We start from the raw sequence: 13,075 nt of genomic DNA, 5'->3' as shown, positions 1-13,075 counted from the left end.
AAAATTAAAAGTAAGAATGAATGAAACATCAGTTTCATGTTTAGTAAGAAATTATGCACACATATTAAATTAATAATGCTTCATGCATATTATCTCTAGTGAGAATCAATTTCAAATAAGTACAAGAGAAATTAATCTACTAGAATAGTAAGTCATGCATAAAATTAAGACGCAGCGATTTGCATACAGTTTCTGACCTCTGCAACCTATTCATACATATATAGTGTTGTATAATGTAGTTAATATACATAGAATATAGTGTAAAGTGTTGTATAATGTAGTTAGCTAGTTATACATAAGCCTTGTGGCACTTAGGTCACGACACTCAATATACATAAGGCCTTGTATTTGCTAAGTAAGGGAAGGCCTTTAACCCGTTTCGTTTTTGACCCCTGCGGTAAAAGAGAGTTGTTATGAACTTTACTGTAACAAGTGCAAATATGATTAAAGTGGAATGGTAAACTTCAATTATGTCACCAAGTTAAAACTACATTCACGGGCAATGAATAGGTTCCACTAACAAAAGCACAAAATTAACCTAAATAGACCTGAACTGAAAAGGCTAGCTTAATGACGCCTTCTGCAACATTGAAGTACATTTAACAGAGCATCAGGATATAACCAACTAAATGCGGTAATATTTTGTTCAAATTTTAAATGAAATGTAAAAATTGAGGTCGTTTGGTGTCGGCGTTTTGTGAGTGGAACTTTTTCATTGCCCGTGAGTGTATTTAAATGAATCGGAAGGAATTTGAAAAGCTAAAATTAAAAAATATATATTAAGATATGACTACGAGGCTACGACGTCGTAGCAAGGTCTGCTACGCGTCGTAGCATTACTGATTACTTTATCTTTACAAAAGAGTGAAGGAACGAGAGCTGTCAAGCAATTGGTATTTGGTACATTAAATAAAAATAGATACTCTACTATCTCAAAAAACTTTAAATACTCTTGAACGAGTGTTTAAAACGAAATTTGACAGATTTTGTAGGTGTTTGACAGCGCTAAACACCTGTTAAATACTGTCTAAGTTTTTGTGGTAAAGCCTATAGAGTCGTGGTTAGCGCAGCTTCGCTCCTAAACTTTGTTACTCGTATGCTACAGTGGCACCCCGATACGGATAGACGTAAATCGAACTGAAATAATAAATTATGTAAGAACTTTTCTTTTGAAGATGTGTTATTATTATATATTACAGCTAACTCTGGTTGTAACGTTATAAGTAATGGATATTTCCAATTTATTGATTTTATTATTACAGGCGAGGCGTTTAATTGTTACTTTCACTGAAACATAAATAGTCAGAGTTTACAGATTGAAAAAGAACGACGCAACTTAAAGTTAAAACATAATCATTTAGAAGCCTATACAGCTTTATCCAACTCGCAACACCCAAAGGATTTCTCGAGTAGCATTGCAGAGGCGTTAACAAGGCATAAGATTACTTCAACAAATATACATGTACGCATTGTATAGGTAAGTACAAAATTATTTTACGATTAATTCATCGCTTGAATTATAATTTTCCAGTGATGGCTGGATGAAGATGATCGGCCTTAGGACTTAATCTATACCTAAATGGGTATAATGCAAAATCGAAGTAAATTGTATAAAAATCTTTCATTTTGACCCCTATTCAAAGTAATCTGCATGTAAGTATTTGTATAATTGTTCACTTTGACTACTGGTCACACTGAGACTTTACTGTTTATAACTTTTACACCCTGTATATTGGTACTCGTACGGCAGTTAGTTACTCTTGGCCTCCATTTAGGTTCCGTATCCCATGCACCTGCCACCGGCCTCTATTATTTAGGGCCAGCCCACTTCTGGATGGGCGATGGATAGAATGGTAAATAATTCACTCCGCAACCCCAGTTTAAGTTAAACTGGGAAAGTGCGGTGTGTCTAAACAAAGGTTTATTATCTGTGCTGTTATTCCAGCACTTATTAAAAATATTACAATATTCGGAATCATAGCATTCATTGTATCCTAATCCTAACTTATATTTTTCACGCCAAAACTACTGAACGGATTTGAATGAAATTTGGTACACAGATGGTCTAGACCTTGAGAAAGAACATAGGCTACTTTTCATCTCGGTATTCCCACGGGAATACTTTTTAAGGCGAAGCGAAGCTCACTGGAACAGATATATTATACATAAATAAATAAAGAAAAAATCAAAATCAAAATCGGAAATTTGGTCAATTTATTTACCATTTCTTAAAGAGCTAAGATAATAATGGGTAGCAATAAAACGAGTGACTGTAAATTACAGTTCTAAGTGTCAAAATTAATTAATTTGGGTTATAGAATTACTAAGTGAGCGACTGACTGCGAGTGACGAGAAATCAACAGAACAGCAACTTACAAACATTAATTTGAGTTACTTAAAATACAAAATGAGCAGCTTCATAATATTTGAGCGACCTAATATTTGTTTGAGTGTCAACGTTACGTCCTGCATTTTTTTCAATATTTGGCAAATGTATTTTTTATACTGAGCGGCATTTTATCTTAAATGAAGTGTTTCGAATACAAAAACCACTTTGAAAAATACACTAATGAGCAGAGTATAATGAGCTCACGTTTAAAAAATAAAAATAATATGAAATAACTATTTGAAGAAACACTATTCTATTAGTTGAGAAATTTTATTATTGAAATATAAGGGTAATTAAATAAAACAATGTACTCCATAAAAATAAAGTAATATGCATGCATTTATTTCAATAAAATGAACAAAAATTAAAATAAGACGCTTTAGTCAACTAAAAAAAAACTTCTTATTAATGCTAAGAAACATTGATAGGTATGAGGAGCCCTACTACTCATCGTCACTGGTAAATAAGTGCGGGCTTGGACTTATTGGGCGGCCTCGTTTTCTTTTTTGTCCAATGGGTATCATTTTTGCTACCAGTGGTGGTGTTGTTAGTTTGAGCCGAATTGCTAGCCCCAAAACGTGTTTGCATACATATCTATTGAAAAATTCGGGACAGTTGCACGATCCTTTTTGCCAGTGCATTTAAAAATCTGTAGTTTTCATTAAAAAGCGTATCAAAATAAAAAACATAAGGCCTCAAATAGAATATCAGTAACCAATAATCATTAATAAAGCAGCATACAAAACTTTGCTCAAAGTGAACTTTTTAGTAGTTCGCTAAGTATAACCTCACTTAGAAAAATCGAATATATCCTAATATTGAAGTTGCCCTCTCTGTATTTTCAGTCGCTCACTTAGTAATTAAGTCGCTCGGATAAAATTTTAATATCTGAAATGGATTTATCACAGTCCACTTTTTGTAAGCTCGTTCTGGATTTTATTATAAATCAATATTCGTCGTCAGTTTAGTTAATTTTTCGCTTACTCAAATTCATACCGCTCAAGTTATTAAAACAGTATGTCATCATCAGTCGCAAAGTTTTTTTTTGTTCGCTCGTTTTATAATTCCCCGATAATAATTAGCTTAACAATTTACATAGACACTTTCCTAGACAGGGTAGAATTTTATAAGTGAGTTTCTCGCTTTATATCAACGCAACCGTGTAACGTCCCATGTAAAAGTGAAGTGGGTACATGGTACTTATTAAAGCTGAGTAAATGTCATTTACGTTTACTGTTTTCACTAAACTTGGCTCTCTCTAAGGGCACTTACTGCAGACATTCTATTGAGCCCAAGTGGCCGAGTTTGAGCTGGAATATAAAGTGTTGGCCGTCCAGGGGGTCACTCTACCATTACAAACCACGTTTAGGGGCAGTACTGCGCTAATAAAGACTCTATGTCGTTATATTATTTATTATTTATACACTTTATTGTACACATACACAAGCAAACATAAAAGAGAACAGTTACAAATCAAAAAACACAAAAGTATACGAAGGCGGGCTTATTGCCAAAAAGCAATTTCTTCCAGCCAACCTTCGACTGGATGAAAGGTTGTTGTATTATACGTACGCACGTACCGATTGCTTGGCAGCTTTCTTTGTTTGTTTTTTTTGCAAAGATAGAGTAAACCTCTTGGCCTGCCCTTGAATTTTATTAGAATGGCTAAACATGGATCAACAGCTTTTCAGTTTGTTCAGAGCAGTGGGGAATTGCCATTTGTATCTATACGGAAAAAGAGAGGTGTTATGAGTTTGGTCATTGTATATTGTTTGTTTGATTGAGGCAAATTTTCTGCATGAAACCTAGGTGAAATGCTATGGATATGGATTGTATTATTAAAGTCAATGCAAATCATAAATTCATCATCTCAACATCATCAGCTCATATGACATGAAAACACATTTGGCCATAAAGCTATTAATCCCAGGCGGGAATAGAACTCGGGTCTCCTGGCACAACAGATAGCGTCTAACCACTTGGCTCTCAATGTAAATGGAATATATTTTCTCATTTCCCTCTGAGGCACAGTGATTCAGGGAACAAACAAAAGGAATAACAAACTCTTTCAGTGGTCTACTTTATGCCTACAGATTACATTCAGTGTCAATGTTCTTTCTCTCTTACTACATTTTCTTGTTAACGTTACACCGAAAAAAGAAGGCTGTAAGTTTTTGTGCCTGTGGCCTCTTTAGATTTGAAGTGTATATTGTTAACTTGGCCTTTTAATTTTAAATAGATACCTAATTAAAAAAAAATGCAACAAAATTAGTTTACTATAAAGAGCTATGTGCAGATTTTTAGGGTTCAATTTAAATTTTAACACCTGTATAAAAATATAAGTATGAAAAAAACAACAACCTGTATAAAACTTCCGCACAATTAATCCGAATGCAAACACTTTGTTAACCCCCGTGTGCACTGCATCACTCCCACCAACACATTACAACACTTTTTACACTGACAACAACCTTCTAATCACTTTTACCAATAACTAAACACTTTGAGCACACACTAAAGTACACATACAACTATTCAAAACTATGCAGTTGCTGTAAATTTCAAAGAAAACAAAGGGTTTTCAGGGAAAGCCGCGCGACGACTGGCTTTCAGGAGCTTTGGTAACGGACTAACGGTGAATTTTGCGAGCTTTCGCGGGCCGAGTAACGAAGTTGAGCTTTCTGCGCAGCGCATACTTACATGATAGGAGTGTCGGTGTGGAGAAAGCTGCAGTATACTTAATTAGGTTTTTAAATAGAGTTAGAGTGGTGTTATAAGTATGAAGTGTGTATTATGAGTCTGTTCTTTCCCGTGGAAATTGCGGGTGAAAAGGTAGGCATTTTTTTTGTTTCTCATGTAATTCATGACATATCTTCACTTTTTATTTGAAATAAGGATGAACGAAACAACAACAAGCAAACAACAACTTGTAGCGGAGGCCAAGATCCACTTTGGGTCAACGAGCCATCAAGAGTGAGTGATTTACATTGATGCAGAACAGGTAAGCACTTTTGCTATTAAATACCTAAGACTGAACTTTGAAAATTTGGACCACGGGTAGATCTAAAACAGCCAAAACCCTCTTATAAGTAGGTACTGTAGGGGCAAAAACCAGCAACTCAGTGCAAAACAATGCTTATATGCCTACCGGTAGGGATTAATAAGCCGTATCGTATCATTCTTATTGGGTAAGCAAATTCTTTAAATGCCCCATAAAGCTGTTTGCTTCACAAAGTCTACCTATAAATTAAACTTCTAGACAAACTTTTACTCTTCAAGTTCATTAGATATGTTTGCCAAGTTTCTCACTTGCTGAATAGTTTATTTTTATCCACTAGTTGTGATTCGGGTTGTGTTTTTTCCGGATATCGTGGGTGGCTCTGGTAGAAGCACATTCACGAGCAAAGAAAACGTTCCACTTACAAAATGTTACACAATTTTTTTTAAAGTAATTAGTTTATTTGGAATTTGACCAAAATATTTACGTTTTTATAGTTTGTAATATTCTTATGTGCTGTTAGATGTAAGTACTTCAATATTGCAGACAGCATCATTAATCTGGTATTTTCCGTTTAGGAGTAATTTGGTGCTATTGTCACTGCACTGGAACATTACTTTTTTCATTGCTCGTGAGTGTATAAGAAGATAATATGAATCAGATAAAACTTACAAATGATCATAGGTTGATTCACACAGAAATATTCTATGAGTGGCAACTTGGCAAGGAAAGCGTTTAGGACACGTCAAATTCAAATTCAAATTCAAATGGTTTAATCGACGTAAAATTTTACAATTATTTGTCGATAGTCATCTACCACCATTTCACAAAGGCCCCGTCATTGAGAAGGAAAGAAATGGCGAAAGAAACTCCTCGAGCATCTTTTCAACTTTTTCCTTATAATCTATTACAATTTTTACTTATATCTAGTACCTACAATTTTACTTAAGTACCTATATCCATTTCATTTTTTCAATAGCCTTAGCTGAGGTGGACAAGACCACGCGTTTTTGTCGTTTAAATAATCATTTATACTATAGTAAGCTTTACTACATAATGTAGCTTTAACATAATTCTTAAATTTTTGCTCAGTAAGGTTTATTGCTTCATTTGATAATTTATTATAAAAACGTATACAGTTCCCCATGAATGATGTGTTTGTTTTCGAAAGTCTGAGTGTGGGGAAAAGCAACTTATTTTTGTTTCTGGTCTCAATACCGTGAGTGGCTCCTACTTTACTAAATGAATTTAAGTTTTTACGAACATACATAATATTTTCATAGATATATTGGCATGGAACAGTTAGTATACCTATTTCCTTAAACGTATCTCTTAATGAAATTCTAGACCCTAATACATATATGGCTCGAATTGCTCGTTTTTGCAGAACAAAGATTTGATTAATGTCAGCCGCTCGTCCCCACAATAGAATTCCGTAAGACATAACACTATGAAAATAACTAAAATACACAAGCCTGGCTGTATCTACATCTGTTAACTGTCTAATGGTTCTAACCGCATAAGCTGCAGAACTCAATCTACCGGCTATCCTCTCAATATGGGGTCCCCATTGCAACTTTGAGTCAATTGTAATACCCAGGAATACCGTTTCATTTACTAACTCTAGCTTATCGTTATTCAATGTCAAATATGTCTCTACTTGTCTTACATTAGGCAAAGTGAATTTAATACATTTTGTTTTCTTGGAGTTAAGAGCTAAATTATTTACAGTGAACCAATTAGCAACTATGGAAAGAGTACTGTTTGCATTGTCAAAATTGACTTCTTGTCGCTTCAACTTAAATATAAGTGAAGTATCATCAGCAAACAGTACTATCTCACATAATTTATCTACCAAAAACGGTAAATCGTTAACATATACAAGAAACAAGAATGGTCCTAAAATCGAGCCTTGGGGAACACCCATACTGACAGGACAGCCAGCCGAACGCACTCCATTTATGTCAACTAGTTGAGTTCTGTTGCTCAAGTATGATTCCAATAATGTAAGAGCTTTGCCAGTTAGCCCATAATATTTAAGTTTCATAAGTAGAGTGGCATGATCCACACAATCAAATGCTTTCGATAGATCGCAAAATACACCCACAGCATCAAGACGTTCCTCCCAAGCACTAAATATGTGTTTGACCAACGCGACACCAGCGTCAGTTGTAGATCGACCTTTGGTGAAACCGAACTGTTGGTTATGGAGAAGGCCGTGAATACTAAAGTGCGAAAGCATTTGATGCAGCATAATTTTTTCAAATATTTTACTCAGTACTGGCAAAACTGATACAGGCCTAAAATTATTGGGATCATTTTTCTCACCAGATTTAAAAAGCGGTATTAGTTTACTAAGTTTCATCAAATCGGGGAATACACCGACCTCAATGCATCTGTTAAAAAGATTAGCCAAATGGGGTGCTAGGATATCAATAACATGACTAATAACTTTAACGGACATGCCCCATAAATCTTCTGTCATTTTTAAATTTAATTCTTTATAAGTGGTAATTATGGTCTGTGTATTTATACCATGAAATTGAAAGTCGAGATCGCAAGGCGGTGCATTCCCTCTTAGCAAACGTTCAGCTTCAGCGCAAGATGAATCAAGGTTCTCAGTTGTAGCTATCGGTATACTACGGAAAAAATCTTCAAAGACGGAAGCCACTTCTTCACTAGATGAAACAATTTTATCATTAATTTTAAGTTCATAATTTAAATCACGTGGTTTATTCTTCCCGGTTTCAGTATTAATGATATTCCATACGGTTTTAATCTTGTTATTAGAGTTTTTAATCTTTCTATTTATATAATCTGATTTAGCTTGGTGGCAAACGGCTTTGAATATCTTTGTATATTTCTTTACATAATCTCTAAAGTTATCGTCATGAGTAAATGTACGCTGTTCATAGAGATCATATAATTTACGTCTGCTCTTATAAATTCCCGATGTTGCCCAGTCATTAAGACTTAGTTTACAATTAACATCTACTTCTTTCTTAGTGAACACGTTTTCAAATTCTTGAGACAAACCTTGAAATATTTCCTTAAAGGCATCATTGGGATTTCTTTCAGAGCTTCTACAGTAGCCAAGTTTACTGTTCAATCGAGATTTAAACTTATCAATTCTGTATGATGTTACTGGTCTGAACTTGAAAGTGGCTGACTTACGTTCAAAAGTACAAGGAAACGTAATAATTTGCCCACTGTGGTCGGATGGTAAACAATTGATTACAGAATGATTAGTAAAATCACAATTACAGTAAATATTGTCAATACAAGTGGCTGAGGTGGGAGTAATTCTGGTAGGTTCCAGGAAGACATTACTTAAATTATATGACTTGAACAAATTAATTATACAACATTTCATAGAAGTCTCAACTAATAAATCAATATTAAAATCTCCCACCACGACCACTTGTTTTGAGCTCTTACATAAGATGGTAAGACTATCCTCCATCACTTTCTCAAATACTTTATAGTCAGAAGAGGGGGGCCTGTACACGCTTAAAATTATATACTTGTCCATCTCAACACAAGCTAGTTCAGCTATTCTTTCGACCGATAATTTTACAATATCTTTCCTATCCTTACATTTTAAATTTTTCTTTACAAATATTAATGATCCTCCTTTGTCTAACGATTTCCTATTAAATGAGCTAATAACATTGTAATTTTTTACATTAAAATTCATGTCATCATTTTTAAGGTGATGCTCAGTAATACAAATTATGTCTATGTCGTATTGTTATAAAAATAACTCTAGCATTAGAAGTTTGCGAGAAAGCCCCTGAATGTTCTGGTGTACAACTCTCAGTTGCTCATCTCTTGTCGTGCATGGCAGTTTAAATTTACATTAGTATTACTACTAACTATCGTATCAGTTGGTCCTACTTCTGTTATACTACTTATAACAGGGTCATAAATATTGTAAGCTAACAATTTAGCTATCTGTCGCTTATAAAACTTAGGTACAAATAATGTACTCTTGGTCAAAATAAAATTGTGAATAAATTTATTTGTATCGAAATTAGAGATGCCACGAATATTCGGCAACTATTCGGTATTCGGCCTATTCGGCCAGTTTTTTCAGTATTCGGTATTCGGCCGAATAGTGCGTACTATTCGGGCCGAATACCGAATAGTAAATCATGTAAAAATGACTTATTATTTTAATCAAAATTGTGTAATTATTTCCAAATCACAACATTTTAGTAGGGGAGACCGGGGACAAAAGTAACAGCGGGTAGAAAGTAACAAAGACTCTGTGGACTTCCCCAATGCTACAGCTGGTAGCCAGCATGCGATGCCCCCCGCGCATGAAATCATTTTCCGTGCCCGTGCCGCGGTGCAAGGTTGTTTTAGTGAGCATTTCGTGATTTTATACACCAAAAGTAAGTTTTTTGGTGTTTATTCATTTAGTGTTTAAGTAGAATTAAGATGCCAAGAACTATATGACTATTTGTTCATTGGTTCATTATAAGATTGTTGATAACACGTGCTGTTTTAAAGTTATGTCGCCTGATATTTCAAAAATGGGTATGGGTACAAAAGTAACAGCTCGCGGCAGGACAAAAGTAACGAATTACTTACGTAAGTTTGCCATGTCACATTTTATTTTTTATTTTTAGTTGTTTTGCTTAGATATTTGTGTCATAATATTGTATATTATGGCACAAATAAAACAACTTCTTATCAGTTAGTCAGTTTAAATGATGGATCTCATTTACAGTTTATATTAAGAAGTTTTTTTTTGTTTTGTCAATAAATCATAAGTTTTTTTTTAGTTTCGATAGTTTTTTAAGAAGTTTTCTTAACTAAATAATTTGATTGTTTTTTTGTTCTTTCTTTTGAATCGTATTTATAACATTGGGCAGAATTTATGGGTTGTTACTTTCGACCCATGCCTTGTTACTTTCGTCCTGACAATGTGGTCGAAAGTAACGATTTCCCTTTTTTTTTTGAGGCTTTAGAAATGCTAAAATTCGAGATGCATTCAGTGAAGTAATAATGAATATTTGTAGACTAAATACGAAAGTTTTATGTGACTATATTTATTTTATCGTAAATGTTATTAATAACGAGAAATCAGACAAAAGCTACAAACTGTTACTTTTGTCCCCGGTCTCCCCTACTTAAAATTAATCAGTAGTAAGTTGTGCTGGATAAAAACGAGCATTTCAGCATTTTTTGATAGCCCACAATTGCGCTTTTCATTGTAACCATCCTCAGAAAATAACCTCTCACTATAAACGCTACTTCCAGGTGAAGAAAGATAAGTTTTTGCAAATTTGAAAAGGTTCGGGTATTGTTTTCTGTTTGCTGATTACCACTTGGATCGGCCATCCGATCTAGGCGAACTATTATCAAATAAAAATTCAACTCGTTTGCCACAGCATTCTGCCTCCTAATAATTATAATTTCTCATATAATCTGTAGCGCCTTTTCAAAGCAGTTCCAGGAACAAAAAAAAACAGGTTGTAGCGCCGAATATTCGGCGGCCGAATATTCGGCGCTTCGGCCGGCAGCGTCGCCGAATATTCGGTATTCGGTATTCGGCCAATTCACTATTCGTGGCAACACTAATCGAAATACATCATCTGTTCCCTATGACCAAATGTCATGTTAAATATCAACATATTTAACTCATGTATCTGAGTGTTCTGCTTATGAGACCGTGAAGCGGAATAGGGAAAAGCACAGATTATCGTTTTCTTGATTTCCATGGTAGAAAGGGCGTCATAGCATCTTATTAAGTCATTTTCTGTCACATCTAAGCTGTTTCACGTCAACGTGAAAGAGTTAGCACCGTAAATATATATGACGTGATATAAATATGTCTTAAATAATGTATATGGGTATAATATGGGACCACGACAAGACAAACGTAGCATAAGGAGTCTTCCAGCAAAGAGCTTAGAAGCAGGTATTGGCTGGATGAGTAAGGTCATGGGAAGAGTATTCGTTAATTATTATTATCATCAGCCCTCTTCCGAGCGATGGAGCACCACAAAACTCTGTCCTTGGCTGTTTTCATCCATTTCAACGATAAAACCGTGTGGTGTCCACAAGAACAAGGGTGGTACACAAGAGCCCGAGAGATACGATCTATGTAGGTATACCCGCATTACATGTTAATTCCTAGTTTAGATCGATGAAAGCAAGGAACATACCTAAATACTGTTCTCATGGAAGCAACCAACCTGCAATTATCCACCGTAGGTATAGTATACCTACATAAAGATACGAGTATTATATATTGGCATTGATTGTTTTCAATAACATTATTGGCGTAGGTCATCGTAACGTAATTAATTCAGCTATAAATTAATGTACCATTTCAAACTTGACCTGACCATTGATTTAATGAGTCATAAAATATTGTGGCCAAATACATTTGTAACATTACTGTCATGGGCTTTGGCTGTTCGAGATAGTTATTCAGTATAAACAAAATACTAATGAGTGTCGATCCTTGAGGGTAAGGCAACGTGTAACGTGTATACCTAATGAAGTGGCTAATGCCGAGTTGCAGAAAGCAACTTTATGCTAATGTCAGCATTAAATTTACGTCTATCTCTTTCTGTCCGTATACTGTCAAAACGTAAACGTAAAGTTTATTTCTACAACTCAGCCTAAGGTGTCTATGTGTACGTATGTTCAGAGCATTTCCAACCCTAGATTTAAATAAGTCTGAGGGGTGCATGAAAAGACCTTTAAGTGGCGTATCACCTGTTCCTTATATACGTCTATCACACCATGGGCAGTCAGCGACTGACGCTAATCTAACTGGCCAATACTTTCTTCATGGTGACAAGATCTAGTATTATAACTCTAGTGTTTATCACCGACCACCCAAGAAGAACAGGAATATGTCTCTTGTATATTATGTACATAGCAGAAGAAGACTACTTAATTCTATGTAATCGTAGGAAGAACATGGAACATTCTACCAGCTTAAAAGCTTTGTCCATTAGTATAATACAGAGCTAGTAAATCCGTCGAATTGAGTCGCTAAGCCAACATTTAGAGTATTTTTAGCCAATACCTCTCCCTGAAAGTAGATTTGTAACCTCATTTCGCTCACCAACTAACTTCCGCATTCTAAGATCCTAACCAGAAAAGAGTCCTTATCCTTATTGCTACAAAAAAAGTTCGTGAAAAAAGGAGTATGCACTTACCTTAGCGTTCGGAAACGCAGAGAAATCCAAAATTCCAAAAAGGTTATCGCTGCACACACATCTCACACATATTCACTGACACAAAACTCGAGGGTTCGATATTTGAAACACCAATATTTTATAAGTGGCCTTTCCAGTCGTAATCGATGAAAATCGAACTAGATTCGATTTTCTATTGCGCCCGTTCGCCGGACTGTGTGGATTTAGAATCCTCGCGTGGCGTCCCGGCCTATAGGTTAAAAATAACGTTGCTGGGAACTCGCGCCCGTCGTATCTCCCAATATAATTAGACCTACTTCAATCTAACCTCTTCATGGCATTCTTTCAGCTATTGTCTTTGCATGCTGCGCATTTCAGTATTTAAAAAAACTTAAAAACAAAAGTTTTTGCTATAAAGTTGCTGTGGAACTGCTGATTTTCAGTATTCTCAGATGGATTCTGAAAGCTTTTATGTTATGAGCTTTTGGGTTCATTAGTCATACAGCTTCAGATTTTTGGCGTACG

General features: G+C 35.1%; 1 protein-coding gene across 1 annotated transcript in view; it reads right to left on the bottom strand.

The window, feature by feature from the left end:
• Positions 1-12,819, bottom strand: part of LOC105392640 (ryanodine receptor) — a 170,963-nt gene extending 158,144 nt beyond the window's left edge. Inside the window, exon 1 of the mRNA XM_048632203.1 lies at positions 12,572-12,819. The gene's annotated coding sequence lies outside the window, so the exon portion shown is untranslated. The remainder of the gene's footprint in view (positions 1-12,571) is intronic.
• Positions 12,820-13,075: the final 256 nt, after the last annotated feature.

This window comes from Plutella xylostella, chromosome 31, assembly GCF_932276165.1.
Source record: "Plutella xylostella chromosome 31, ilPluXylo3.1, whole genome shotgun sequence".
In the NCBI taxonomy this organism is placed as follows: Eukaryota; Metazoa; Arthropoda; class Insecta; order Lepidoptera; family Plutellidae; genus Plutella; species Plutella xylostella.
Note: the sequence above shows the minus strand (reverse complement) of the source record. Positions and strands in the feature narration are given on the sequence as shown.